The sequence below is a fragment of the Camelina sativa genome, chromosome 10 (assembly GCF_030686135.1).
Source record: "Camelina sativa cultivar CO46 ecotype springtype chromosome 10, ASM3068613v1".
NCBI classification, from domain to species: domain Eukaryota; kingdom Viridiplantae; phylum Streptophyta; class Magnoliopsida; order Brassicales; family Brassicaceae; genus Camelina; species Camelina sativa.
Window position 1 is genome coordinate 21,834,437 of NC_141889.1, and position 23,267 is coordinate 21,857,703.

Sequence of the window (23,267 nt, forward strand, 5' to 3'; positions counted from 1 at the left end):
GTACCATTGGACCATTCCGGAGGCCGAATTTTGACGTTTGAAGGTGTTTTGGATGTTTTTTGGTGATCGCGACACAATTAGCTACCAGTACAAAATTATGTTTGGATATGGTTATCTCTTGTTTTTCGCGGTTGGAAGCACGTCCAAGGTGAATAAACGGTCCACATATCAAGTGGGACCCACATTGAATGATCCCTAGAGTTTTTAAAAAACGATATATGCGATTGCATGATATATACTAACGGATGTGATCATACCAGCACTAATGCACCGGATCCCATCAGAACTCCGCAGTCAAGCGTGCTTGGGCGAGAGTAGTACTAGGATGGGTGACCTCCCGGGAAGTCCTCGTGATGCATCCCTCCTTTTTTTTTTTTTTTTTTGGTTGTTGCGTAAGAGTATATAGTACAAACAGAACATCGTAACTTTGACATCGTGAGGAACCACGCGACCCATAATACCATTTTGGAAAGCCCCAAGAGTGTTTCTGGCAAGGCAATGGGTCTTCGTGCCATTGGACCATTCCGGAGGCCGAATTTTGACGTTTGAAGGTGTTTCGGATGTTTTTTGGTGATCGCGACACAATTAGCTACGAGTACAAAATTATGTTTGGATATGGTTATCTCTTGTTTTTCGCGGTTGGAAGCACGTCCAAGGTGAATAAACGGTCCACATATCAAGTGGGACCCACATTGAATGATCCCTAGAGTTTTTAAAAAACGATATATGCGATTGAATGGTATATACTAACGGATGTGATCATACCAGCACTAATGCACCGGATCCCATGAGAACTCCGCAGTCAAGCGTGCTTGGGTGAGAGTAGTACTAGGATGGGTGACCTCCCGGGAAGTCCTCGTGATGCATCCCTCCTTTTTTTTTTTTTTGGTTGTTGCGTAAGGCTATATAGTACAAACAGAACATCGTAACTTTGACATCGTGAGGAACCACGCGACCCATATTTTGGAAAGCCCCAAGAGTGTTTCTGGCAAGGCAATGGGTCTTCGTACCATTAGACCATTCCGGAGGCCGAATTTTGACGTTTGAAGGTGTTTCGGATGTTTTTTGGTGATCGCGACACAATTAGCTACGAGTACAAAATTATGTTTGGATATGGTTATCTCTTGTTTTTCGCGGTTGGAAGCACGTCCAAGGTGAATAAACGGTCCACATATCAAGTGGGACCCACATTGAATGATCCCTAGAGTTTTTAAAAAATGATATATGCGATTGCATGATATATACTAACGGATGTGATCATACCAGCACTAATGCACCGGATCCCATCAGAACTCCACAGTCAAGCGTGCTTGGGCGAGATTAGTACTAGGATGGGTGACCTCCTGGGAAGTCCTCGTGATGCATCCCTCCTTTTTTTTTTTTTTTTTTTGGTTGTTGCGTAAGAGTATATAGTACAAACAGAACATCGTAACTTTGACATCGTGAGGAACCACGCGACCCATAATACCATTTTGGAAAGCCCCAAGAGTGTTTCTGGCAAGGCAATGGGTCTTCGTGCCATTGGACCATTCCGGAGGCCGAATTTTGACGTTTGAAGGTGTTTCGGATGTTTTTTGGTGATCGCGACACAATTAGCTACGAGTACAAAATTATGTTTGGATATGGTTATCTCTTGTTTTTCGCGGTTGGAAGCACGTCCAAGGTGAATAAACGGTCCACATATCAAGTGGGACCCACATTGAATGATCCCTAGAGTTTTTAAAAAACGATATATGCGATTGAATGATATATACTAACGGATGTGATCATACCAGCACTAATGCACCGGATCCCATGAGAACTCCGCAGTCAAGCGTGCTTGGGCGAGAGTAGTACTAGGATGGGTGACCTCCCGGGAAGTCCTCGTGATGCATCCCTCCTTTTTTTTTTTTTTGGTTGTTGCGTAAGGCTATATAGTACAAACAGAACATCGTAACTTTGACATCGTGAGGAACCACGCGACCCATATTTTGGAAAGCCCCAAGAGTGTTTCTGGCAAGGCAATGGGTCTTCGTACCATTAGACCATTCCGGAGGCCGAATTTTGACGTTTGAAGGTGTTTCGGATGTTTTTTGGTGATCGCGACACAATTAGCTACGAGTACAAAATTATGTTTGGATATGGTTATCTCTTGTTTTTCGCGGTTGGAAGCACGTCCAAGGTGAATAAACGGTCCACATATCAAGTGGGACCCACATTGAATGATCCCTAGAGTTTTTAAAAAATGATATATGCGATTGCATGATATATACTAACGGATGTGATCATACCAGCACTAATGCACCGGATCCCATCAGAACTCCACAGTCAAGCGTGCTTGGGCGAGATTAGTACTAGGATGGGTGACCTCCTGGGAAGTCCTCGTGATGCATCCCTCCTTTTTTTTTTTTTTTTTTTTGGTTGTTGCGTAAGAGTATATAGTACAAACAGAACATCGTAACTTTGACATCGTGAGGAACCACGCGACCCATAATACCATTTTGGAAAGCCCCAAGAGTGTTTCTGGCAACGCAATGGGTCTTCGTGCCATTGGACCATTCCGGAGGCCGAATTTTGACGTTTGAAGGTGTTTTGGATGTTTTTTGGTGATCGCGACACAATTAGCTACCAGTACAAAATTATGTTTGGATATGGTTATCTCTTGTTTTTCGCGGTTGGAAGCACGTCCAAGGTGAATAAACGGTCCACATATCAAGTGGGACCCACATTGAATGATCCCTAGAGTTTTTAAAAAACGATATATGCGATTGCATGATATATACTAACGGATGTGATCATACCAGCACTAATGCACCGGATCCCATCAGAACTCTGCAGTCAAGCGTGCTTGGGCGAGAGTAGTACTAGGATGGGTGACCTCCCGGGAAGTCCTCGTGATGCATCCCTCCTTTTTTTTTTTTTTTTTTTGGTTGTTGCGTAAGAGTATATAGTACAAACAGAACATCGTAACTTTGACATCGTGAGGAACCACGCGACCCATAATACCATTTTGGAAAGCCCCAAGAGTGTTTCTGGCAAGGCAATGGGTCTTCGTGCCATTGGACCATTCCGGAGGCCGAATTTTGACGTTTGAAGGTGTTTCGGATGTTTTTTGGTGATCGCGACACAATTAGCTACGAGTACAAAATTATGTTTGGATATGGTTATCTCTTGTTTTTCGCGGTTGGAAGCACGTCCAAGGTGAATAAACGGTCCACATATCAAGTGGGACCCACATTGAATGATCCCTAGAGTTTTTAAAAAACGATATATGCGATTGAATGGTATATACTAACGGATGTGATCATACCAGCACTAATGCACCGGATCCCATGAGAACTCCGCAGTCAAGCGTGCTTGGGCGAGAGTAGTACTAGGATGGGTGACCTCCCGGGAAGTCCTCGTGATGCATCCCTCCTTTTTTTTTTTTTTTGGTTGTTGCGTAAGGCTATATAGTACAAACAGAACATCGTAACTTTGACATCGTGAGGAACCACGCGACCCATATTTTGGAAAGCCCCAAGAGTGTTTCTGGCAAGGCAATGGGTCTTCGTACCATTAGACCATTCCGGAGGCCGAATTTTGACGTTTGAAGGTGTTTCGGATGTTTTTTGGTGATCGCGACACAATTAGCTACGAGTACAAAATTATGTTTGGATATGGTTATCTCTTGTTTTTCGCGGTTGGAAGCACGTCCAAGGTGAATAAACGGTCCACATATCAAGTGGGACCCACATTGAATGATCCCTAGAGTTTTTAAAAAATGATATATGCGATTGCATGATATATACTAACGGATGTGATCATACCAGCACTAATGCACCGGATCCCATCAGAACTCCACAGTCAAGCGTGCTTGGGCGAGATTAGTACTAGGATGGGTGACCTCCTGGGAAGTCCTCGTGATGCATCCCTCCTTTTTTTTTTTTTTTTTTTTGGTTGTTGCGTAAGAGTATATAGTACAAACAGAACATCGTAACTTTGACATCGTGAGGAACCACGCGACCCATAATACCATTTTGGAAAGCCCCAAGAGTGTTTCTGGCAAGGCCATGGGTCTTCGTACCATTGGACCATTCCGGAGGCCGAATTTTGACGTTTGAAGGTGTTTCGGATGTTTTTTGGTGATCGCGACACAATTAGCTACGAGTACAAAATTATGTTTGGATATGGTTATCTCTTGTTTTTCGCGGTTGGAAGCACGTCCAAGGTGAATAAACGGTCCACATATCAAGTGGGACCCACATTGAATGATCCCTAGAGTTTTTAAAAAACGATATATGCGATTGAATGGTATATACTAACGGATGTGATCATACCAGCACTAATGCACCGGATCCCATGAGAACTCCGCAGTCAAGCGTGCTTGGGCGAGAGTAGTACTAGGATGGGTGACCTCCCGGGAAGTCCTCGTGATGCATCCCTCCTTTTTTTTTTTTTTGGTTGTTGCGTAAGGCTATATAGTACAAACAGAACATCGTAACTTTGACATCGTGAGGAACCACGCGACCCATATTTTGGAAAGCCCCAAGAGTGTTTCTGGCAAGGCAATGGGTCTTCGTACCATTAGACCATTCCGGAGGCCGAATTTTGACGTTTGAAGGTGTTTCGGATGTTTTTTGGTGATCGCGACACAATTAGCTACGAGTACAAAATTATGTTTGGATATGGTTATCTCTTGTTTTTCGCGGTTGGAAGCACGTCCAAGGTGAATAAACGGTCCACATATCAAGTGGGACCCACATTGAATGATCCCTAGAGTTTTTAAAAAATGATATATGCGATTGCATGATATATACTAACGGATGTGATCATACCAGCACTAATGCACCGGATCCCATCAGAACTCCGCAGTCAAGCGTGCTTGGGCGAGATTAGTACTAGGATGGGTGACCTCCTGGGAAGTCCTCGTGATGCATCCCTCCTTTTTTTTTTTTTTTTTTTTGGTTGTTGCGTAAGAGTATATAGTACAAACAGAACATCGTAACTTTGACATCGTGAGGAACCACGCGACCCATAATACCATTTTGGAAAGCCCCAAGAGTGTTTCTGGCAAGGCAATGGGTCTTCGTACCATTGGACCATTCCGGAGGCCGAATTTTGACGTTTGAAGGTGTTTCGGATGTTTTTTGGTGATCGCGACACAATTAGCTACGAGTACAAAATTATGTTTGGATATGGTTATCTCTTGTTTTTCGCGGTTGGAAGCACGTCCAAGGTGAATAAACGGTCCACATATCAAGTGGGACCCACATTGAATGATCCCTAGAGTTTTTAAAAAACGATATATGCGATTGCATGATATATACTAACGGATGTGATCATACCAGCACTAATGCACCGGATCCCATCAGAACTCCGCAGTCAAGCGTGCTTGGGCGAGAGTAGTACTAGGATGGGTGGCCTACCGGGAAGTCCTCGTGATGCATCCCTCCTTTTTTTTTTTTTTTGGTTGTTGCGTAAGACTATATAGTACAAACAGAACATCGTAACTTTGACATCGTGAGGAACCACGCGACCCATATTTTGGAAAGCCCCAAGAGTGTTTCTGGCAAGCCAATGGGTCTTCGTACCATTAGACCATTCCGGAGGCCGAATTTTGACGTTTGAAGGTGTTTCGGATGTTTTTTGGTGATCGCGACACAATTAGCTACGAGTACAAAATTATGTTTGGATATGGTTATCTCTTGTTTTTCGCGGTTGGAAGCACGTCCAAGGTGAATAAACGGTCCACATATCAAGTGGGACCCACATTGAATGATCCCTAGAGTTTTTAAAAAATGATATATGCGATTGAATGGTATATACTAACGGATGTGATCATACCAGCACTAATGCACCGGATCCCATGAGAACTCCGCAGTCAAGCGTGCTTGGGCGAGAGTAGTACTAGGATGGGTGACCTCCCGGGAAGTCCTCGTGATGCATCCCTCCTTTTTTTTTTTTTGGTTGTTGCGTAAGGCTATATAGTACAAACAGAACATCGTAACTTTGACATCGTGAGGAACCACGCGACCCATATTTTGGAAAGCCCCAAGAGTGTTTCTGGCAAGGCAATGGGTCTTCGTACCATTAGACCATTCCGGAGGCCGAATTTTGACGTTTGAAGGTGTTTCGGATGTTTTTTGGTGATCGCGACACAATTAGCTACGAGTACAAAATTATGTTTGGATATGGTTATCTCTTGTTTTTCGCGGTTGGAAGCACGTCCAAGGTGAATAAACGGTCCACATATCAAGTGGGACCCACATTGAATGATCCCTAGAGTTTTTAAAAAATGATATATGCGATTGCATGATATATACTAACGGATGTGATCATACCAGCACTAATGCACCGGATCCCATCAGAACTCCACAGTCAAGCGTGCTTGGGCGAGATTAGTACTAGGATGGGTGACCTCCTGGGAAGTCCTCGTGATGCATCCCTCCTTTTTTTTTTTTTTTTTTTTGGTTGTTGCGTAAGAGTATATAGTACAAACAGAACATCGTAACTTTGACATCGTGAGGAACCACGCGACCCATAATACCATTTTGGAAAGCCCCAAGAGTGTTTCTGGCAACGCAATGGGTCTTCGTGCCATTGGACCATTCCGGAGGCCGAATTTTGACGTTTGAAGGTGTTTTGGATGTTTTTTGGTGATCGCGACACAATTAGCTACCAGTACAAAATTATGTTTGGATATGGTTATCTCTTGTTTTTCGCGGTTGGAAGCACGTCCAAGGTGAATAAACGGTCCACATATCAAGTGGGACCCACATTGAATGATCCCTAGAGTTTTTAAAAAACGATATATGCGATTGCATGATATATACTAACGGATGTGATCATACCAGCACTAATGCACCGGATCCCATCAGAACTCTGCAGTCAAGCGTGCTTGGGCGAGAGTAGTACTAGGATGGGTGACCTCCCGGGAAGTCCTCGTGATGCATCCCTCCTTTTTTTTTTTTTTTTTTTGGTTGTTGCGTAAGAGTATATAGTACAAACAGAACATCGTAACTTTGACATCGTGAGGAACCACGCGACCCATAATACCATTTTGGAAAGCCCCAAGAGTGTTTCTGGCAAGGCAATGGGTCTTCGTGCCATTGGACCATTCCGGAGGCCGAATTTTGACGTTTGAAGGTGTTTCGGATGTTTTTTGGTGATCGCGACACAATTAGCTACGAGTACAAAATTATGTTTGGATATGGTTATCTCTTGTTTTTCGCGGTTGGAAGCACGTCCAAGGTGAATAAACGGTCCACATATCAAGTGGGACCCACATTGAATGATCCCTAGAGTTTTTAAAAAACGATATATGCGATTGAATGGTATATACTAACGGATGTGATCATACCAGCACTAATGCACCGGATCCCATGAGAACTCCGCAGTCAAGCGTGCTTGGGCGAGAGTAGTACTAGGATGGGTGACCTCCCGGGAAGTCCTCGTGATGCATCCCTCCTTTTTTTTTTTTTTTGGTTGTTGCGTAAGGCTATATAGTACAAACAGAACATCGTAACTTTGACATCGTGAGGAACCACGCGACCCATATTTTGGAAAGCCCCAAGAGTGTTTCTGGCAAGGCAATGGGTCTTCGTACCATTAGACCATTCCGGAGGCCGAATTTTGACGTTTGAAGGTGTTTCGGATGTTTTTTGGTGATCGCGACACAATTAGCTACGAGTACAAAATTATGTTTGGATATGGTTATCTCTTGTTTTTCGCGGTTGGAAGCACGTCCAAGGTGAATAAACGGTCCACATATCAAGTGGGACCCACATTGAATGATCCCTAGAGTTTTTAAAAAACGATATATGCGATTGCATGATATATACTAACGGATGTGATCATACCAGCACTAATGCACCGGATCCCATCAGAACTCCGCAGTCAAGCGTGCTTGGGCGAGAGTAGTACTAGGATGGGTGGCCTACCGGGAAGTCCTCGTGATGCATCCCTCCTTTTTTTTTTTTTTTGGTTGTTGCGTAAGACTATATAGTACAAACAGAACATCGTAACTTTGACATCGTGAGGAACCACGCGACCCATATTTTGGAAAGCCCCAAGAGTGTTTCTGGCAAGGCAATGGGTCTTCGTACCATTAGACCATTCCGGAGGCCGAATTTTGACGTTTGAAGGTGTTTCGGATGTTTTTTGGTGATCGCGACACAATTAGCTACGAGTACAAAATTATGTTTGGATATGGTTATCTCTTGTTTTTCGCGGTTGGAAGCACGTCCAAGGTGAATAAACGGTCCACATATCAAGTGGGACCCACATTGAATGATCCCTAGAGTTTTTAAAAAATGATATATGCGATTGAATGGTATATACTAACGGATGTGATCATACCAGCACTAATGCACCGGATCCCATGAGAACTCCGCAGTCAAGCGTGCTTGGGCGAGAGTAGTACTAGGATGGGTGACCTCCCGGGAAGTCCTCGTGATGCATCCCTCCTTTTTTTTTTTTTGGTTGTTGCGTAAGGCTATATAGTACAAACAGAACATCGTAACTTTGACATCGTGAGGAACCACGCGACCCATATTTTGGAAAGCCCCAAGAGTGTTTCTGGCAAGGCAATGGGTCTTCGTACCATTAGACCATTCCGGAGGCCGAATTTTGACGTTTGAAGGTGTTTCGGATGTTTTTTGGTGATCGCGACACAATTAGCTACGAGTACAAAATTATGTTTGGATATGGTTATCTCTTGTTTTTCGCGGTTGGAAGCACGTCCAAGGTGAATAAACGGTCCACATATCAAGTGGGACCCACATTGAATGATCCCTAGAGTTTTTAAAAAATGATATATGCGATTGCATGATATATACTAACGGATGTGATCATACCAGCACTAATGCACCGGATCCCATCAGAACTCCGCAGTCAAGCGTGCTTGGGCGAGATTAGTACTAGGATGGGTGACCTCCTGGGAAGTCCTCGTGATGCATCCCTCCTTTTCTTTTTTTTTTTTTTGGTTGTTGCGTAAGAGTATATAGTACAAACAGAACATCGTAACTTTGACATCGTGAGGAACCACGCGACCCATAATACCATTTTGGAAAGCCCCAAGAGTGTTTCTGGCAAGGCAATGGGTCTTCGTACCATTGGACCATTCCGGAGGCCGAATTTTGACGTTTGAAGGTGTTTCGGATGTTTTTTGGTGATCGCGACACAATTAGCTACGAGTACAAAATTATGTTTGGATATGGTTATCTCTTGTTTTTCGCGGTTGGAAGCACGTCCAAGGTGAATAAACGGTCCACATATCAAGTGGGACCCACATTGAATGATCCCTAGAGTTTTTAAAAAACGATATATGCGATTGCATGATATATACTAACGGATGTGATCATACCAGCACTAATGCACCGGATCCCATCAGAACTCCGCAGTCAAGCGTGCTTGGGCGAGAGTAGTACTAGGATGGGTGGCCTACCGGGAAGTCCTCGTGATGCATCCCTCCTTTTTTTTTTTTTTTGGTTGTTGCGTAAGACTATATAGTACAAACAGAACATCGTAACTTTGACATCGTGAGGAACCACGCGACCCATATTTTGGAAAGCCCCAAGAGTGTTTCTGGCAAGGCAATGGGTCTTCGTACCATTAGACCATTCCGGAGGCCGAATTTTGACGTTTGAAGGTGTTTCGGATGTTTTTTGGTGATCGCGACACAATTAGCTACGAGTACAAAATTATGTTTGGATATGGTTATCTCTTGTTTTTCGCGGTTGGAAGCACGTCCAAGGTGAATAAACGGTCCACATATCAAGTGGGACCCACATTGAATGATCCCTAGAGTTTTTAAAAAATGATATATGCGATTGCATGATATATACTAACGGATGTGATCATACCAGCACTAATGCACCGGATCCCATCAGAACTCCGCAGTCAAGCGTGCTTGGGCGAGATTAGTACTAGGATGGGTGACCTCCTGGGAAGTCCTCGTGATGCATCCCTCCTTTTTTTTTTTTTTTTTTTTGGTTGTTGCGTAAGAGTATATAGTACAAACAGAACATCGTAACTTTGACATCGTGAGGAACCACGCGACCCATAATACCATTTTGGAAAGCCCCAAGAGTGTTTCTGGCAAGGCAATGGGTCTTCGTACCAGTGGACCATTCCGGAGGCCGAATTTTGACGTTTGAAGGTGTTTCGGATGTTTTTTGGTGATCGCGACACAATTAGCTACGAGTACAAAATTATGTTTGGATATGGTTATCTCTTGTTTTTCGCGGTTGGAAGCACGTCCAAGGTGAATAAACGGTCCACATATCAAGTGGGACCCACATTGAATGATCCCTAGAGTTTTTAAAAAACGATATATGCGATTGCATGATATATACTAACGGATGTGATCATACCAGCACTAATGCACCGGATCCCATCAGAACTCCGCAGTCAAGCGTGCTTGGGCGAGAGTAGTACTAGGATGGGTGACCTCCCGGAGGTCCTCGTGATGAATCCTTCCTTTTTTTTTTTTTTTTTTTGGTTGTTGCGTAAGAGTATATAGTACAAACAGAACATCGTAACTTTGACATCGTGAGGAACAACGCGACCCATAATACCATTTTGGAAAGCCCCAAGAGTGTTTCTGGCAAGGCAATGGGTCTTCGTACCATTGGACCATTCCGGAGGCCGAATTTTGACGTTTGAAGGTGTTTCGGATGTTTTTTGGTGATCGCGACACAATTAGCTACGAGTACAAAATTATGTTTGGATATGGTTATCTCTTGTTTTTCGCGGTTGGAAGCACGTCCAAGGTGAATAAACGGTCCACATATCAAGTGGGACCCACATTGAATGATCCCTAGAGTTTTTAAAAAACGATATATGCGATTGCATGATATATACTAACGGATGTGATCATACCAGCACTAATGCACCGGATCCCATCAGAACTCCGCAGTCAAGCGTGCTTGGGCGAGAGTAGTACTAGGATGGGTGACCTACCGGGAAGTCCTCGTGATGCATCCCTCCTTTTTTTTTTTTTTTTTTGGTTGTTGCGTAAGACTATATAGTACAAACAGAACATCGTAACTTTGACATCGTGAGGAACCACGAGACCCATATTTTGGAAAGCCCCAAGAGTGTTTCTGGCAAGGCAATGGGTCTTCGTACCATTAGACCATTCCGGAGGCCGAATTTTGACGTTTGAAGGTGTTTCGGATGTTTTTTGGTGATCGCGACACAATTAGCTACGAGTACAAAATTATGTTTGGATATGGTTATCTCTTGTTTTTCACGGTTGGAAGCACGTCCAAGGTGAATAAACGGTCCATATATCAAGTGGGACCCACATTGAATGATCCCTAGAGTTTTTAAAAAACGATATATGCGATTGCATGATATATACTAACGGATGTGATCATACCAGCACTAATGCACCGGATCCCATCAGAACTCCGCAGTCAAGCGTGCTTGGGCGAGAGTAGTACTAGGATGGGTGACCTCCCGGGAAGTCCTCGTGATGCATCCCTCCTTTTTTTTTTTTTTTTTTGGTTGTTGCGTAAGAGTATATAGTACAAACAAAACATCGTAACTTTGACATCGTGAGGAACCACGCGACCCATATTTTGGAAAGCCCCAAGAGTGTTTCTGGCAAGGCAATGGGTCTTCGTACCATTGGACCATTCCGGAGGCCGAATTTTGACGTTTGAAGGTGTTTCGGATGTTTTTTGGTGATCGCGACACAATTAGCTACGAGTACAAAATTATGTTTGGATATGGTTATCTCTTGTTTTTCGCGGTTGGAAGCACGTCCAAGGTGAATAAACGGTCCACATATCAAGTGGGACCCACATTGAATGATCCCTAGAGTTTTTAAAAAACGATATATGCGATTGCATGATATATACTAACGGATGTGATCATACCAGCACTAATGCACCGGATCCCATCAGAACTCCGCAGTCAAGCGTGCTTGGGCGAGAGTAGTACTAGGATGGGTGACCTACCGGGAAGTCCTCGTGATGCATCCCTCCTTTTTTTTTTTTTTTGGTTGTTGCGTAAGACTATATAGTACAAACAGAACATCGTAACTTTGACATCGTGAGGAACCACGCGACCCATATTTTGGAAAGCCCCAAGAGTGTTTCTGGCAAGGCAATGGGTCTTCGTACCATTAGACCATTCCGGAGGCCGAATTTTGACGTTTGAAGGTGTTTCGGATGTTTTTCGGTGATCGCGACACAATTAGCTACGAGTACAAAATTATGTTTGGATATGGTTATCTCTTGTTTTTCACGGTTGGAAGCACGTCCAAGGTGAATAAACGGTCCACATATCAAGTGGGACCCACATTGAATGATCCCTAGAGTTTTTAAAAAACGATATATGCGATTGCATGATATATACTAACGGATGTGATCATACCAGCACTAATGCACCGGATCCCATCAGAACTCCGCAGTCAAGCGTGCTTGGGCGAGAGTAGTACTAGGATGGGTGACCTCCCGGGAAGTCCTCGTGATGCATCCCTCCTTTTTTTTTTTTTTTTTTGGTTGTTGCGTAAGAGTATATAGTACAAACAGAACATCGTAACTTTGACATCGTGAGGAACCACGCGACCCATATTTTGGAAAGCCCCAAGAGTGTTTCTGGCAAGGCAATGGGTCTTCGTACCATTGGACCATTCCGGAGGCCGAATTTTGACGTTTGAAGGTGTTTCGGATGTTTTTTGGTGATCGCGACACAATTAGCTACGAGTACAAAATTATGTTTGGATATGGTTATCTCTTGTTTTTCGCGGTTGGAAGCACGTCCAAGGTGAATAAACGGTCCACATATCAAGTGGGACCCACATTGAATGATCCCTAGAGTTTTTAAAAAACGATATATGCGATTGCATGATATATACTAACGGATGTGATCATACCAGCACTAATGCACCGGATCCCATCAGAACTCCGCAGTCAAGCGTGCTTGGGCGAGAGTAGTACTAGGATGGGTGACCTCCCGGAGGTCCTCGTGATGCATCCCTCCTTTTTTTTTTTTTTTTTTTGGTTGTTGCGTAAGAGTATATAGTACAAACAGAACATCGTAACTTTGACATCGTGAGGAACCACGCGACCCATAATACCATTTTGGAAAGCCCCAAGAGTGTTTCTGGCAAGGCAATGGGTCTTCGTACCATTGGACCATTCCGGAGGCCGAATTTTGACGTTTGAAGGTGTTTCGGATGTTTTTTTGTGATCGCGACACAATTAGCTACGAGTACAAAATTATGTTTGGATATGGTTATCTCTTGTTTTTCGCGGTTGGAAGCACGTCCAAGGTGAATAAACGGTCCACATATCAAGTGGGACCCACATTGAATGATCCCTAGAGTTTTTAAAAAACGATATATGCGATTGCATGATATATACTAACGGATGTGATCATACCAGCACTAATGCACCGGATCCCATCAGAACTCCGCAGTCAAGCGTGCTTGGGCGAGAGTAGTACTAGGATGGGTGACCTCCCGGGAAGTCCTCGTGATGCATCCCTCCTTTTTTTTTTTTTTTTTTGGTTGTTGCGTAAGAGTATATAGTACAAACAGAACATCGTAACTTTGACATCGTGAGGAACCACGCGACCCATATTTTGGAAAGCCCCAAGAGTGTTTCTGGCAAGGCAATGGGTCTTCGTACCATTGGACCATTCCGGAGGCCGAATTTTGACGTTTGAAGGTGTTTCGGATGTTTTTTGGTGATCGCGACACAATTAGCTACGAGTACAAAATTATGTTTGGATATGGTTATCTCTTGTTTTTCGCGGTTGGAAGCACGTCCAAGGTGAATAAACGGTCCACATATCAAGTGGGACCCACATTGAATGATCCCTAGAGTTTTTAAAAAACGATATATGCGATTGCATGATATATACTAACGGATGTGATCATACCAGCACTAATGCACCGGATCCCATCAGAACTCCGCAGTCAAGCGTGCTTGGGCGAGAGTAGTACTAGGATGGGTGACCTACCGGGAAGTCCTCGTGATGCATCCCTCCTTTTTTTTTTTTTTTTTTGGTTGTTGCGTAAGACTATATAGTACAAACAGAACATCGTAACTTTGACATCGTGAGGAACCACGAGACCCATATTTTGGAAAGCCCCAAGAGTGTTTCTGGCAAGGCAATGGGTCTTCGTACCATTAGACCATTCCGGAGGCCGAATTTTGACGTTTGAAGGTGTTTCGGATGTTTTTTGGTGATCGCGACACAATTAGCTACGAGTACAAAATTATGTTTGGATATGGTTATCTCTTGTTTTTCACGGTTGGAAGCACGTCCAAGGTGAATAAACGGTCCATATATCAAGTGGGACCCACATTGAATGATCCCTAGAGTTTTTAAAAAACGATATATGCGATTGCATGATATATACTAACGGATGTGATCATACCAGCACTAATGCACCGGATCCCATCAGAACTCCGCAGTCAAGCGTGCTTGGGCGAGAGTAGTACTAGGATGGGTGACCTCCCGGGAAGTCCTCGTGATGCATCCCTCCTTTTTTTTTTTTTTTTTTGGTTGTTGCGTAAGAGTATATAGTACAAACAAAACATCGTAACTTTGACATCGTGAGGAACCACGCGACCCATATTTTGGAAAGCCCCAAGAGTGTTTCTGGCAAGGCAATGGGTCTTCGTACCATTGGACCATTCCGGAGGCCGAATTTTGACGTTTGAAGGTGTTTCGGATGTTTTTTGGTGATCGCGACACAATTAGCTACGAGTACAAAATTATGTTTGGATATGGTTATCTCTTGTTTTTCGCGGTTGGAAGCACGTCCAAGGTGAATAAACGGTCCACATATCAAGTGGGACCCACATTGAATGATCCCTAGAGTTTTTAAAAAACGATATATGCGATTGCATGATATATACTAACGGATGTGATCATACCAGCACTAATGCACCGGATCCCATCAGAACTCCGCAGTCAAGCGTGCTTGGGCGAGAGTAGTACTAGGATGGGTGACCTACCGGGAAGTCCTCGTGATGCATCCCTCCTTTTTTTTTTTTTTTGGTTGTTGCGTAAGACTATATAGTACAAACAGAACATCGTAACTTTGACATCGTGAGGAACCACGCGACCCATATTTTGGAAAGCCCCAAGAGTGTTTCTGGCAAGGCAATGGGTCTTCGTACCATTAGACCATTCCGGAGGCCGAATTTTGACGTTTGAAGGTGTTTCGGATGTTTTTCGGTGATCGCGACACAATTAGCTACGAGTACAAAATTATGTTTGGATATGGTTATCTCTTGTTTTTCACGGTTGGAAGCACGTCCAAGGTGAATAAACGGTCCACATATCAAGTGGGACCCACATTGAATGATCCCTAGAGTTTTTAAAAAACGATATATGCGATTGCATGATATATACTAACGGATGTGATCATACCAGCACTAATGCACCGGATCCCATCAGAACTCCGCAGTCAAGCGTGCTTGGGCGAGAGTAGTACTAGGATGGGTGACCTCCCGGGAAGTCCTCGTGATGCATCCCTCCTTTTTTTTTTTTTTTTTTGGTTGTTGCGTAAGAGTATATAGTACAAACAGAACATCGTAACTTTGACATCGTGAGGAACCACGCGACCCATATTTTGGAAAGCCCCAAGAGTGTTTCTGGCAAGGCAATGGGTCTTCGTACCATTGGACCATTCCGGAGGCCGAATTTTGACGTTTGAAGGTGTTTCGGATGTTTTTTGGTGATCGCGACACAATTAGCTACGAGTACAAAATTATGTTTGGATATGGTTATCTCTTGTTTTTCGCGGTTGGAAGCACGTCCAAGGTGAATAAACGGTCCACATATCAAGTGGGACCCACATTGAATGATCCCTAGAGTTTTTAAAAAACGATATATGCGATTGCATGATATATACTAACGGATGTGATCATACCAGCACTAATGCACCGGATCCCATCAGAACTCCGCAGTCAAGCGTGCTTGGGCGAGAGTAGTACTAGGATGGGTGACCTCCCGGAGGTCCTCGTGATGCATCCCTCCTTTTTTTTTTTTTTTTTTTGGTTGTTGCGTAAGAGTATATAGTACAAACAGAACATCGTAACTTTGACATCGTGAGGAACCACGCGACCCATAATACCATTTTGGAAAGCCCCAAGAGTGTTTCTGGCAAGGCAATGGGTCTTCGTACCATTGGACCATTCCGGAGGCCGAATTTTGACGTTTGAAGGTGTTTCGGATGTTTTTTTGTGATCGCGACACAATTAGCTACGAGTACAAAATTATGTTTGGATATGGTTATCTCTTGTTTTTCGCGGTTGGAAGCACGTCCAAGGTGAATAAACGGTCCACATATCAAGTGGGACCCACATTGAATGATCCCTAGAGTTTTTAAAAAACGATATATGCGATTGCATGATATATACTAACGGATGTGATCATACCAGCACTAATGCACCGGATCCCATCAGAACTCCGCAGTCAAGCGTGCTTGGGCGAGAGTAGTACTAGGATGGGTGACCTCCCGGGAAGTCCTCGTGATGCATCCCTCCTTTTTTTTTTTTTTTTTTGGTTGTTGCGTAAGAGTATATAGTACAAACAGAACATCGTAACTTTGACATCGTGAGGAACCACGCGACCCATATTTTGGAAAGCCCCAAGAGTGTTTCTGGCAAGGCAATGGGTCTTCGTACCATTGGACCATTCCGGAGGCCGAATTTTGACGTTTGAAGGTGTTTCGGATGTTTTTTGGTGATCGCGACACAATTAGCTACGAGTACAAAATTATGTTTGGATATGGTTATCTCTTGTTTTTCGCGGTTGGAAGCACGTCCAAGGTGAATAAACGGTCCACATATCAAGTGGGACCCACATTGAATGATCCCTAGAGTTTTTAAAAAACGATATATGCGATTGCATGATATATACTAACGGATGTGATCATACCAGCACTAATGCACCGGATCCCATCAGAACTCCGCAGTCAAGCGTGCTTGGGCGAGAGTAGTACTAGGATGGGTGACCTCCCGGAGGTCCTCGTGATGCATCCCTCCTTTTTTTTTTTTTTTTTTGGTTGTTGCGTAAGAGTATATAGTACAAACAGAACATCGTAACTTTGACATCGTGAGGAACCACGCGACCCATATTTTGGAAAGCCCCAAGAGTGTTTCTGGCAAGGCAATGGGTCTTCGTACCATTGGACCATTCCGGAGGCCGAATTTTGACGTTTGAAGGTGTTTCGGATGTTTTTTGGTGATCGCGACACAATTAGCTACGAGTACAAAATTATGTTTGGATATGGTTATCTCTTGTTTTTCGCGGTTGGAAGCACGTCCAAGGTGAATAAACGGTCCACATATCAAGTGGGACCCACATTGAATGATCCCTAGAGTTTTTAAAAAACGATATATGCGATTGCATGATATATACTAACGGATGTGATCATACCAGCACTAATGCACCGGATCCCATCAGAACTCCGCAGTCAAGCGTGCTTGGGCGAGAGTAGTACTAGGATGGGTGACCTCCCGGGAAGTCCTCGTGATGCATCCCTCCTTTTTTTTTTTTTTTTTTGGTTGTTGCGTAAGAGTATATAGTACAAACAGAACATCGTAACTTTGACATCGTGAGGAACCACGCGACCCATATTTTGGAAAGCCCCAAGAGTGTTTCTGGCAAGGCAATGGGTCTTCGTACCATTGGACCATTCCGGAGGCCGAATTTTGACGTTTGAAGGTGTTTCGGATGTTTTTTGGTGATCGCGACACAATTAGCTACGAGTACAAAATTATGTTTGGATATGGTTATCTCTTGTTTTTCGCGGTTGGAAGCACGTCCAAGGTGAATAAACGGTCCACATATCAAGTGGGACCCACATTGAATGATCCCTAGAGTTTTTAAAAAACGATATATGCGATTGCATGATATATACTAACGGATGTGATCATACCAGCACTAATGCACCGGATCCCATCAGAACTCCGCAGTCAAGCGTGCTTGGGCGAGAGTAGTACTAGGATGGGTGACCTCCCGGAGGTCCTCGTGATGCATCCCTCCTTTTTTTTTTTTTTTTTTGGTTGTTGCGTAAGAGTATATAGTACAAACAGAACATCGTAACTTTGACATCGTGAGGAACCACGCGACCCATATTTTGGAAAGCCCCAAGAGTGTTTCTGGCAAGGCAATGGGTCTTCGTACCATTGGACCATTCCGGAGGCCGAATTTTGACGTTTGAAGGTGTTTCGGATGTTTTTTTGTGATCGCGACACAATTAGCTACGAGTACAAAATTATGTTTGGATATGGTTATCTCTTGTTTTTCGCGGTTGGAAGCACGTCCAAGGTGAATAAACGGTCCACATATCAAGTGGGACCCACATTGAATGATCCCTAGAGTTTTTAAAAAACGATATATGCGATTGCATGATATATACTAACGGATGTGATCATACCAGCACTAATGCACCGGATCCCATCAGAACTCCGCAGTCAAGCGTGCTTGGGCGAGAGTAGTACTAGGATGGGTGACCTCCCGGGAAGTCCTCGTGATGCATCCCTCCTTTTTTTTTTTTTTTTTTGGTTGTTGCGTAAGAGTATATAGTACAAACAGAACATCGTAACTTTGACATCGTGAGGAACCACGCGACCCATATTTTGGAAAGCCCCAAGAGTGTTTCTGGCAAGGCAATGGGTCTTCGTACCATTGGACCATTCCGGAGGCCGAATTTTGACGTTTGAAGGTGTTTCGGATGTTTTTTGGTGATCGCGACACAATTAGCTACGAGTACAAAATTATGTTTGGATATGGTTATCTCTTGTTTTTCGCGGTTGGAAGCACGTCCAAGGTGAATAAACGGTCCACATATCAAGTGGGACCCACATTGAATGATCCCTAGAGTTTTTAAAAAACGATATATGCGATTGCATGATATATACTAACGGATGTGATCATACCAGCACTAATGCACCGGATCCCATCAGAACTCCGCAGTCAAGCGTGCTTGGGCGAGAGTAGTACTAGGATGGGTGACCTCCCGGGAAGTCCTCGTGATGCATCCCTCCTTTTTTTTTTTTTTTTTTTGGTTGTTGCGTAAGAGTATATAGTACAAACAGAACATCGTAACTTTGACATCGTGAGGAACCACGCGACCCATAATACCATTTTGGAAAGCCCCAAGAGTGTTTCTGGCAAGGCAATGGGTCTTCGTACCATTGGACCATTCCGGAGGCCGAATTTTGACGTTTGAAGGTGTTTCGGATGTTTTTTTGTGATCGCGACACAATTAGCTACGAGTACAAAATTATGTTTGGATATGGTTATCTCTTGTTTTTCGCGGTTGGAAGCACGTCCAAGGTGAATAAACGGTCCACATATCAAGTGGGACCCACATTGAATGATCCCTAGAGTTTTTAAAAAACGATATATGCGATTGCATGATATATACTAACGGATGTGATCATACCAGCACTAATGCACCGGATCCCATCAGAACTCCGCAGTCAAGCGTGCTTGGGCGAGAGTAGTACTAGGATGGGTGACCTCCCGGAAGTCCTCGTGATGCATCCCTCCTTTTTTTTTTTTTTTTTTTGGTTGTTGCGTAAGAGTATATAGTACAAACAAAACATCGTAACTTTGACATCGTGAGGAACCACGCGACCCATAATACCATTTTGGAAAGCCCCAAGAGTGTTTCTGGCAAGGCAATGGGTCTTCGTACCATTGGACCATTCCGGAGGCCGAATTTTGACGTTTGAAGGTGTTTCGGATGTTTTTTGGTGATCGCGACACAATTAGCTACGAGTACAAAATTATGTTTGGATATGGTTATCTCTTGTTTTTCGCGGTTGGAAGCACGTCCAAGGTGAATAAACGGTCCACATATCAAGTGGGACCCACATTGAATGATCCCTAGAGTTTTTAAAACACGATATATGCGATTGAATGGTATATACTAACGGATGTGATCATACCAGCACTAATGCACCGGATCCCATCAGAACTCCGCAGTCAAGCGTGCTTGGGCGAGAGTAGTACTAGGATGGGTGACCTCCCGGGAAGTCCTCGTGATGCATCCCTCCTTTTTTTTTTTTTTTGGTTGTTGCGTAAGACTATATAGTACAAACAGAACATCGTAACTTTGACATCGTGAGGAACCACGCGACCCATATTTTGGAAAGCCCCAAGAGTGTTTCTGGCAAGGCAATGGGTCTTCGTACCATTGGACCATTCCGGAGGCCGAATTTTGACGTTTGAAGGTGTTTCGGATGTTTTTTGGTGATCGCGACACAATTAGCTACGAGTACAAAATTATGTTTGGATATGGTTATCTCTTGTTTTTCGCGGTTGGAAGCACGTCCAAGGTGAATAAACGGTCCACATATCAAGTGGGACCCACAATGAATGATCCCTAGAGTTTTTAAAAAACGATATATGCGATTGCATGATATATACTAACGGATGTGATCATACCAGCACTAATGCACCGGATCCCATCAGAACTCCGCAGTCAAGCGTGCTTGGGCGAGAGTAGTACTAGGATGGGTGACCTCCCGGGAAGTCCTCGTGATGCATCCCTCCTTTTTTTTTTTTTTTTTTGGTTGTTGCGTAAGAGTATATAGTACAAACAGAACATCGTAACTTTGACATCGTGAGGAACCACGCGACCCATATTTTGGAAAGCCCCAAGAGTGTTTCTGGCAAGGCAATGGGTCTTCGTACCATTGGACCATTCCGGAGGCCGAATTTTGACGTTTGAAGGTGTTTCGGATGTTTTTTGGTGATCGCGACACAATTAGCTACGAGTACAAAATTATGTTTGGATATGGTTATCTCTTGTTTTTCGCGGTTGGAAGCACGTCCAAGGTGAATAAACGGTCCACATATCAAGTGGGACCCACATTGAATGATCCCTAGAGTTTTTAAAAAACGATATATGCGATTGCATGATATATACTAACGGATGCGATCATACCAGCACTAATGCACCGGATCCCATCAGAACTCCGCAGTCAAGCGAGCTTGGGCGAGAGTAGTACTAGGATGGGTGACCTCCCGGGAAGTCCTCGTGTTGCATCCCTCCTTCTTTTTTTTTTTTTTTTTTGGTTGTTGCGTAAGACTATATAGTACAAACATAACGTCGTAACTTTTACATCGTGAGGGACCACGCGACCCATAATACCTTTTCGGAAAGCCCCAAGAGTGTTTCTGGCAAGGCAATGGGTCTTCGTACCATTGGACCATTCCGGAGGCCGAATTTTGACGTTTGAAGGTGTTTCGGATGTTTTCCGGTGATCGCGACACAATTAGCTACGAATACAAAATTATGTTTGGATATGGTAATCTCTTGTTTTTCGCGGTTGGAAGCACGTGCAAGGTGAATAAACTGGTCCAGATATCAAGTGGGACCCACATTGAATGATCCCTAGAGTTTTTAAAACACGATATATGCGATTGAATGGTATATACTAACGGATGCGATCATACCAGCACTAATGCACCGGATCCCATCAGAACTCCGCAGTCAAGCGTGCTTGGGCGAGAGTAGTACTAGGATGGGTGACCTCCCGGGAAGTCCTCGTGTTGCATCCCTCCTTCTTTTTTTTTTTTTTTTTTTGGTTGTTGCGTAAGACTATATAGTACAAACATAACGCCGTAACTTTTACATCGTGAGGAACCACGCGACCCATAATACCTTTTCGGAAAGCCCCAAGAGTGTTTCTGGCAAGGCAATGGGTCTTCGTTCCATTGGACCGTTCCGGAGGCCGAATTTTGACGTTTGAAGGTGTTTCGGATGTTTTTTGGTGATCGCGACACAATTAGCTACAAGTACAAAATTATGTTTGGATATGGTTATCTCTTGTTTTTCGCGGTTGGAAGCACGTCCAAGGTGAATAAACGGTCCACATATCAAGTGGGACCCACATTGAATGATCCCTAGAGTTTTTAAAACACGATATATGCGATTGAATGGTATATACTAACGGATGCGATCATACCAGCACTAATTCACCGGATCCCATCAGAACTCCGCAGTTAAGCGTGCTTGGGCGAGAGTAGTACTAGGATGGGTGACCTCCCGGGAAGTCCTCGTGTTGCATCCCTCCTTCTTTTTTTTTTTTTTTTTTTGGTTGTTGCGTAAGACTATATAGTACAAACATAACGTCGTAACTTTTACATCGTGAGGGACCACGCGACCCATAATACCTTTTCGGAAAGCCCCAAGAGTGTTTCTGGCAAGGCAATGGGTCTTCGTACCATTGGACCATTCCGTAGGCCGAATTTTGACGTTTGAAGGTGTTTCGGATGTTTTCCGGTGATCGCGACACAATTAGCTACGAATACAAAATTATGTTTGGATATGGTAATCTCTTGTTTTTCGCGGTTGGAAGCACGTGCAAGGTGAATAAACTGGTCCAGATATCAAGTGGGACCCACATTGAATGATCCCTAGAGTTTTTAAAACACGATATATGCGATTGAATGGTATATACTAACGGATGCGATCATACCAGCACTAATGCACCGGATCCCATCAGAACTCCGCAGTCAAGCGTGCTTGGGCGAGAGTAGTACTAGGATGGGTGACCTCCCGGGAAGTCCTCGTGTTGCATCCCTCCTTCTTTTTTTTTTTTTTTTTTTGGTTGTTGCGTAAGACTATATAGTACAAACATAACGCCGTAACTTTTACATCGTGAGGAACCACGCGACCCATAATACCTTTTCGGAAAGCCCCAAGAGTGTTTCTGGCAAGGCAATGGGTCTTCGTTCCATTGGACCGTTCCGGAGGCCGAATTTTGACGTTTGAAGGTGTTTCGGATGTTTTTTGGTGATCGCGACACAATTAGCTACAAGTACAAAATTATGTTTGGATATGGTTATCTCTTGTTTTTCGCGGTTGGAAGCACATCCAAGGTGAATAAACGGTCCACATATCAAGTGGGACCCACATTGAATGATCCCTAGAGTTTTTAAAACACGATATATGCGATTGAATGGTATATACTAACGGATGCGATCATACCAGCACTAATTCACCGGATCCCATCAGAACTCCGCAGTTAAGCGTGCTTGGGCGAGAGTAGTACTAGGATGGGTGACCTCCCGGGAAGTCCTCGTGTTGCATCCCTCCTTCTTTTTTTTTTTTTTTTTTTGGTTGTTGCGTAAGACTATATAGTACAAACATAACGTCGTAACTTTTACATCGTGAGGGACCACGCGACCCATAATACCTTTTCGGAAAGCCCCAAGAGTGTTTCTGGCAAGGCAATGGGTCTTCGTACCATTGGACCATTCCGGAGGCCGAATTTTGACGTTTGAAGGTGTTTCGGATGTTTTCCGGTGAT

General features: G+C 43.8%; 36 non-coding genes and 10 pseudogenes across 36 annotated transcripts; all 46 read left to right on the forward strand.

The window, feature by feature from the left end:
- Positions 1-243: 243 nt before the first annotated feature.
- On the forward strand, positions 244-362 carry LOC147936397 (5S ribosomal RNA). The gene has a single exon (XR_015569607.1). It is a non-coding gene; the product is annotated as a 5S ribosomal RNA (ribosomal RNA).
- A 389-nt stretch (positions 363-751) lies between these two features.
- On the forward strand, positions 752-870 carry LOC147936398 (5S ribosomal RNA; annotated as a pseudogene).
- Positions 871-1,249: 379 nt separating this feature from the next.
- LOC147936399 (5S ribosomal RNA) lies at positions 1,250-1,368 on the forward strand. The gene has a single exon (XR_015569668.1). It is a non-coding gene; the product is annotated as a 5S ribosomal RNA (ribosomal RNA).
- A 390-nt stretch (positions 1,369-1,758) lies between these two features.
- Positions 1,759-1,877, forward strand: LOC147936400 (5S ribosomal RNA). Its single transcript, XR_015569649.1, has one exon. It is a non-coding gene; the product is annotated as a 5S ribosomal RNA (ribosomal RNA).
- A 379-nt stretch (positions 1,878-2,256) lies between these two features.
- LOC147936401 (5S ribosomal RNA) lies at positions 2,257-2,375 on the forward strand. Its single transcript, XR_015569669.1, has one exon. It is a non-coding gene; the product is annotated as a 5S ribosomal RNA (ribosomal RNA).
- Positions 2,376-2,766: 391 nt separating this feature from the next.
- LOC147936402 (5S ribosomal RNA) lies at positions 2,767-2,885 on the forward strand. The gene has a single exon (XR_015569658.1). It is a non-coding gene; the product is annotated as a 5S ribosomal RNA (ribosomal RNA).
- Positions 2,886-3,275: 390 nt separating this feature from the next.
- LOC147936403 (5S ribosomal RNA) lies at positions 3,276-3,394 on the forward strand. Its single transcript, XR_015569650.1, has one exon. It is a non-coding gene; the product is annotated as a 5S ribosomal RNA (ribosomal RNA).
- A 380-nt stretch (positions 3,395-3,774) lies between these two features.
- Positions 3,775-3,893, forward strand: LOC147936404 (5S ribosomal RNA). The gene has a single exon (XR_015569671.1). It is a non-coding gene; the product is annotated as a 5S ribosomal RNA (ribosomal RNA).
- A 391-nt stretch (positions 3,894-4,284) lies between these two features.
- On the forward strand, positions 4,285-4,403 carry LOC147936405 (5S ribosomal RNA). Its single transcript, XR_015569651.1, has one exon. It is a non-coding gene; the product is annotated as a 5S ribosomal RNA (ribosomal RNA).
- Positions 4,404-4,782: 379 nt separating this feature from the next.
- LOC147936406 (5S ribosomal RNA) lies at positions 4,783-4,901 on the forward strand. Its single transcript, XR_015569573.1, has one exon. It is a non-coding gene; the product is annotated as a 5S ribosomal RNA (ribosomal RNA).
- Positions 4,902-5,292: 391 nt separating this feature from the next.
- On the forward strand, positions 5,293-5,411 carry LOC147936407 (5S ribosomal RNA; annotated as a pseudogene).
- Positions 5,412-5,791: 380 nt separating this feature from the next.
- On the forward strand, positions 5,792-5,910 carry LOC147936408 (5S ribosomal RNA). The gene has a single exon (XR_015569652.1). It is a non-coding gene; the product is annotated as a 5S ribosomal RNA (ribosomal RNA).
- Positions 5,911-6,288: 378 nt separating this feature from the next.
- On the forward strand, positions 6,289-6,407 carry LOC147936409 (5S ribosomal RNA). The gene has a single exon (XR_015569672.1). It is a non-coding gene; the product is annotated as a 5S ribosomal RNA (ribosomal RNA).
- A 391-nt stretch (positions 6,408-6,798) lies between these two features.
- Positions 6,799-6,917, forward strand: LOC147936410 (5S ribosomal RNA). Its single transcript, XR_015569660.1, has one exon. It is a non-coding gene; the product is annotated as a 5S ribosomal RNA (ribosomal RNA).
- Positions 6,918-7,307: 390 nt separating this feature from the next.
- Positions 7,308-7,426, forward strand: LOC147936411 (5S ribosomal RNA). Its single transcript, XR_015569653.1, has one exon. It is a non-coding gene; the product is annotated as a 5S ribosomal RNA (ribosomal RNA).
- A 380-nt stretch (positions 7,427-7,806) lies between these two features.
- LOC147936412 (5S ribosomal RNA) lies at positions 7,807-7,925 on the forward strand (annotated as a pseudogene).
- Positions 7,926-8,305: 380 nt separating this feature from the next.
- On the forward strand, positions 8,306-8,424 carry LOC147936413 (5S ribosomal RNA). The gene has a single exon (XR_015569654.1). It is a non-coding gene; the product is annotated as a 5S ribosomal RNA (ribosomal RNA).
- A 378-nt stretch (positions 8,425-8,802) lies between these two features.
- LOC147936414 (5S ribosomal RNA) lies at positions 8,803-8,921 on the forward strand. Its single transcript, XR_015569574.1, has one exon. It is a non-coding gene; the product is annotated as a 5S ribosomal RNA (ribosomal RNA).
- A 390-nt stretch (positions 8,922-9,311) lies between these two features.
- Positions 9,312-9,430, forward strand: LOC147936415 (5S ribosomal RNA; annotated as a pseudogene).
- A 380-nt stretch (positions 9,431-9,810) lies between these two features.
- On the forward strand, positions 9,811-9,929 carry LOC147936416 (5S ribosomal RNA). Its single transcript, XR_015569575.1, has one exon. It is a non-coding gene; the product is annotated as a 5S ribosomal RNA (ribosomal RNA).
- A 391-nt stretch (positions 9,930-10,320) lies between these two features.
- Positions 10,321-10,438, forward strand: LOC147936417 (5S ribosomal RNA; annotated as a pseudogene).
- A 390-nt stretch (positions 10,439-10,828) lies between these two features.
- LOC147936418 (5S ribosomal RNA) lies at positions 10,829-10,947 on the forward strand. The gene has a single exon (XR_015569634.1). It is a non-coding gene; the product is annotated as a 5S ribosomal RNA (ribosomal RNA).
- Positions 10,948-11,330: 383 nt separating this feature from the next.
- LOC147936419 (5S ribosomal RNA) lies at positions 11,331-11,449 on the forward strand. The gene has a single exon (XR_015569608.1). It is a non-coding gene; the product is annotated as a 5S ribosomal RNA (ribosomal RNA).
- A 383-nt stretch (positions 11,450-11,832) lies between these two features.
- Positions 11,833-11,951, forward strand: LOC147936420 (5S ribosomal RNA). Its single transcript, XR_015569635.1, has one exon. It is a non-coding gene; the product is annotated as a 5S ribosomal RNA (ribosomal RNA).
- Positions 11,952-12,331: 380 nt separating this feature from the next.
- Positions 12,332-12,450, forward strand: LOC147936421 (5S ribosomal RNA). Its single transcript, XR_015569610.1, has one exon. It is a non-coding gene; the product is annotated as a 5S ribosomal RNA (ribosomal RNA).
- A 383-nt stretch (positions 12,451-12,833) lies between these two features.
- LOC147936422 (5S ribosomal RNA) lies at positions 12,834-12,951 on the forward strand (annotated as a pseudogene).
- Positions 12,952-13,341: 390 nt separating this feature from the next.
- Positions 13,342-13,460, forward strand: LOC147936423 (5S ribosomal RNA). Its single transcript, XR_015569611.1, has one exon. It is a non-coding gene; the product is annotated as a 5S ribosomal RNA (ribosomal RNA).
- Positions 13,461-13,843: 383 nt separating this feature from the next.
- On the forward strand, positions 13,844-13,962 carry LOC147936424 (5S ribosomal RNA). Its single transcript, XR_015569636.1, has one exon. It is a non-coding gene; the product is annotated as a 5S ribosomal RNA (ribosomal RNA).
- A 383-nt stretch (positions 13,963-14,345) lies between these two features.
- Positions 14,346-14,464, forward strand: LOC147936425 (5S ribosomal RNA). Its single transcript, XR_015569612.1, has one exon. It is a non-coding gene; the product is annotated as a 5S ribosomal RNA (ribosomal RNA).
- A 383-nt stretch (positions 14,465-14,847) lies between these two features.
- LOC147936426 (5S ribosomal RNA) lies at positions 14,848-14,966 on the forward strand. The gene has a single exon (XR_015569638.1). It is a non-coding gene; the product is annotated as a 5S ribosomal RNA (ribosomal RNA).
- Positions 14,967-15,346: 380 nt separating this feature from the next.
- LOC147936427 (5S ribosomal RNA) lies at positions 15,347-15,465 on the forward strand. The gene has a single exon (XR_015569613.1). It is a non-coding gene; the product is annotated as a 5S ribosomal RNA (ribosomal RNA).
- Positions 15,466-15,848: 383 nt separating this feature from the next.
- Positions 15,849-15,966, forward strand: LOC147936428 (5S ribosomal RNA; annotated as a pseudogene).
- A 390-nt stretch (positions 15,967-16,356) lies between these two features.
- On the forward strand, positions 16,357-16,475 carry LOC147936429 (5S ribosomal RNA). Its single transcript, XR_015569614.1, has one exon. It is a non-coding gene; the product is annotated as a 5S ribosomal RNA (ribosomal RNA).
- A 383-nt stretch (positions 16,476-16,858) lies between these two features.
- On the forward strand, positions 16,859-16,976 carry LOC147936430 (5S ribosomal RNA; annotated as a pseudogene).
- A 383-nt stretch (positions 16,977-17,359) lies between these two features.
- LOC147936431 (5S ribosomal RNA) lies at positions 17,360-17,478 on the forward strand. Its single transcript, XR_015569616.1, has one exon. It is a non-coding gene; the product is annotated as a 5S ribosomal RNA (ribosomal RNA).
- Positions 17,479-17,861: 383 nt separating this feature from the next.
- On the forward strand, positions 17,862-17,979 carry LOC147936432 (5S ribosomal RNA; annotated as a pseudogene).
- A 383-nt stretch (positions 17,980-18,362) lies between these two features.
- On the forward strand, positions 18,363-18,481 carry LOC147936433 (5S ribosomal RNA). Its single transcript, XR_015569617.1, has one exon. It is a non-coding gene; the product is annotated as a 5S ribosomal RNA (ribosomal RNA).
- Positions 18,482-18,864: 383 nt separating this feature from the next.
- Positions 18,865-18,983, forward strand: LOC147936434 (5S ribosomal RNA). Its single transcript, XR_015569618.1, has one exon. It is a non-coding gene; the product is annotated as a 5S ribosomal RNA (ribosomal RNA).
- A 390-nt stretch (positions 18,984-19,373) lies between these two features.
- LOC147936435 (5S ribosomal RNA) lies at positions 19,374-19,491 on the forward strand (annotated as a pseudogene).
- A 390-nt stretch (positions 19,492-19,881) lies between these two features.
- LOC147936436 (5S ribosomal RNA) lies at positions 19,882-20,000 on the forward strand. The gene has a single exon (XR_015569619.1). It is a non-coding gene; the product is annotated as a 5S ribosomal RNA (ribosomal RNA).
- Positions 20,001-20,380: 380 nt separating this feature from the next.
- On the forward strand, positions 20,381-20,499 carry LOC147936437 (5S ribosomal RNA). The gene has a single exon (XR_015569620.1). It is a non-coding gene; the product is annotated as a 5S ribosomal RNA (ribosomal RNA).
- Positions 20,500-20,882: 383 nt separating this feature from the next.
- Positions 20,883-21,001, forward strand: LOC147936438 (5S ribosomal RNA). Its single transcript, XR_015569550.1, has one exon. It is a non-coding gene; the product is annotated as a 5S ribosomal RNA (ribosomal RNA).
- Positions 21,002-21,394: 393 nt separating this feature from the next.
- LOC147936439 (5S ribosomal RNA) lies at positions 21,395-21,513 on the forward strand. The gene has a single exon (XR_015570082.1). It is a non-coding gene; the product is annotated as a 5S ribosomal RNA (ribosomal RNA).
- Positions 21,514-21,906: 393 nt separating this feature from the next.
- LOC147936440 (5S ribosomal RNA) lies at positions 21,907-22,025 on the forward strand. Its single transcript, XR_015570045.1, has one exon. It is a non-coding gene; the product is annotated as a 5S ribosomal RNA (ribosomal RNA).
- Positions 22,026-22,419: 394 nt separating this feature from the next.
- LOC147936441 (5S ribosomal RNA) lies at positions 22,420-22,538 on the forward strand. Its single transcript, XR_015570083.1, has one exon. It is a non-coding gene; the product is annotated as a 5S ribosomal RNA (ribosomal RNA).
- A 393-nt stretch (positions 22,539-22,931) lies between these two features.
- Positions 22,932-23,050, forward strand: LOC147936442 (5S ribosomal RNA). The gene has a single exon (XR_015570046.1). It is a non-coding gene; the product is annotated as a 5S ribosomal RNA (ribosomal RNA).
- Positions 23,051-23,267: the final 217 nt, after the last annotated feature.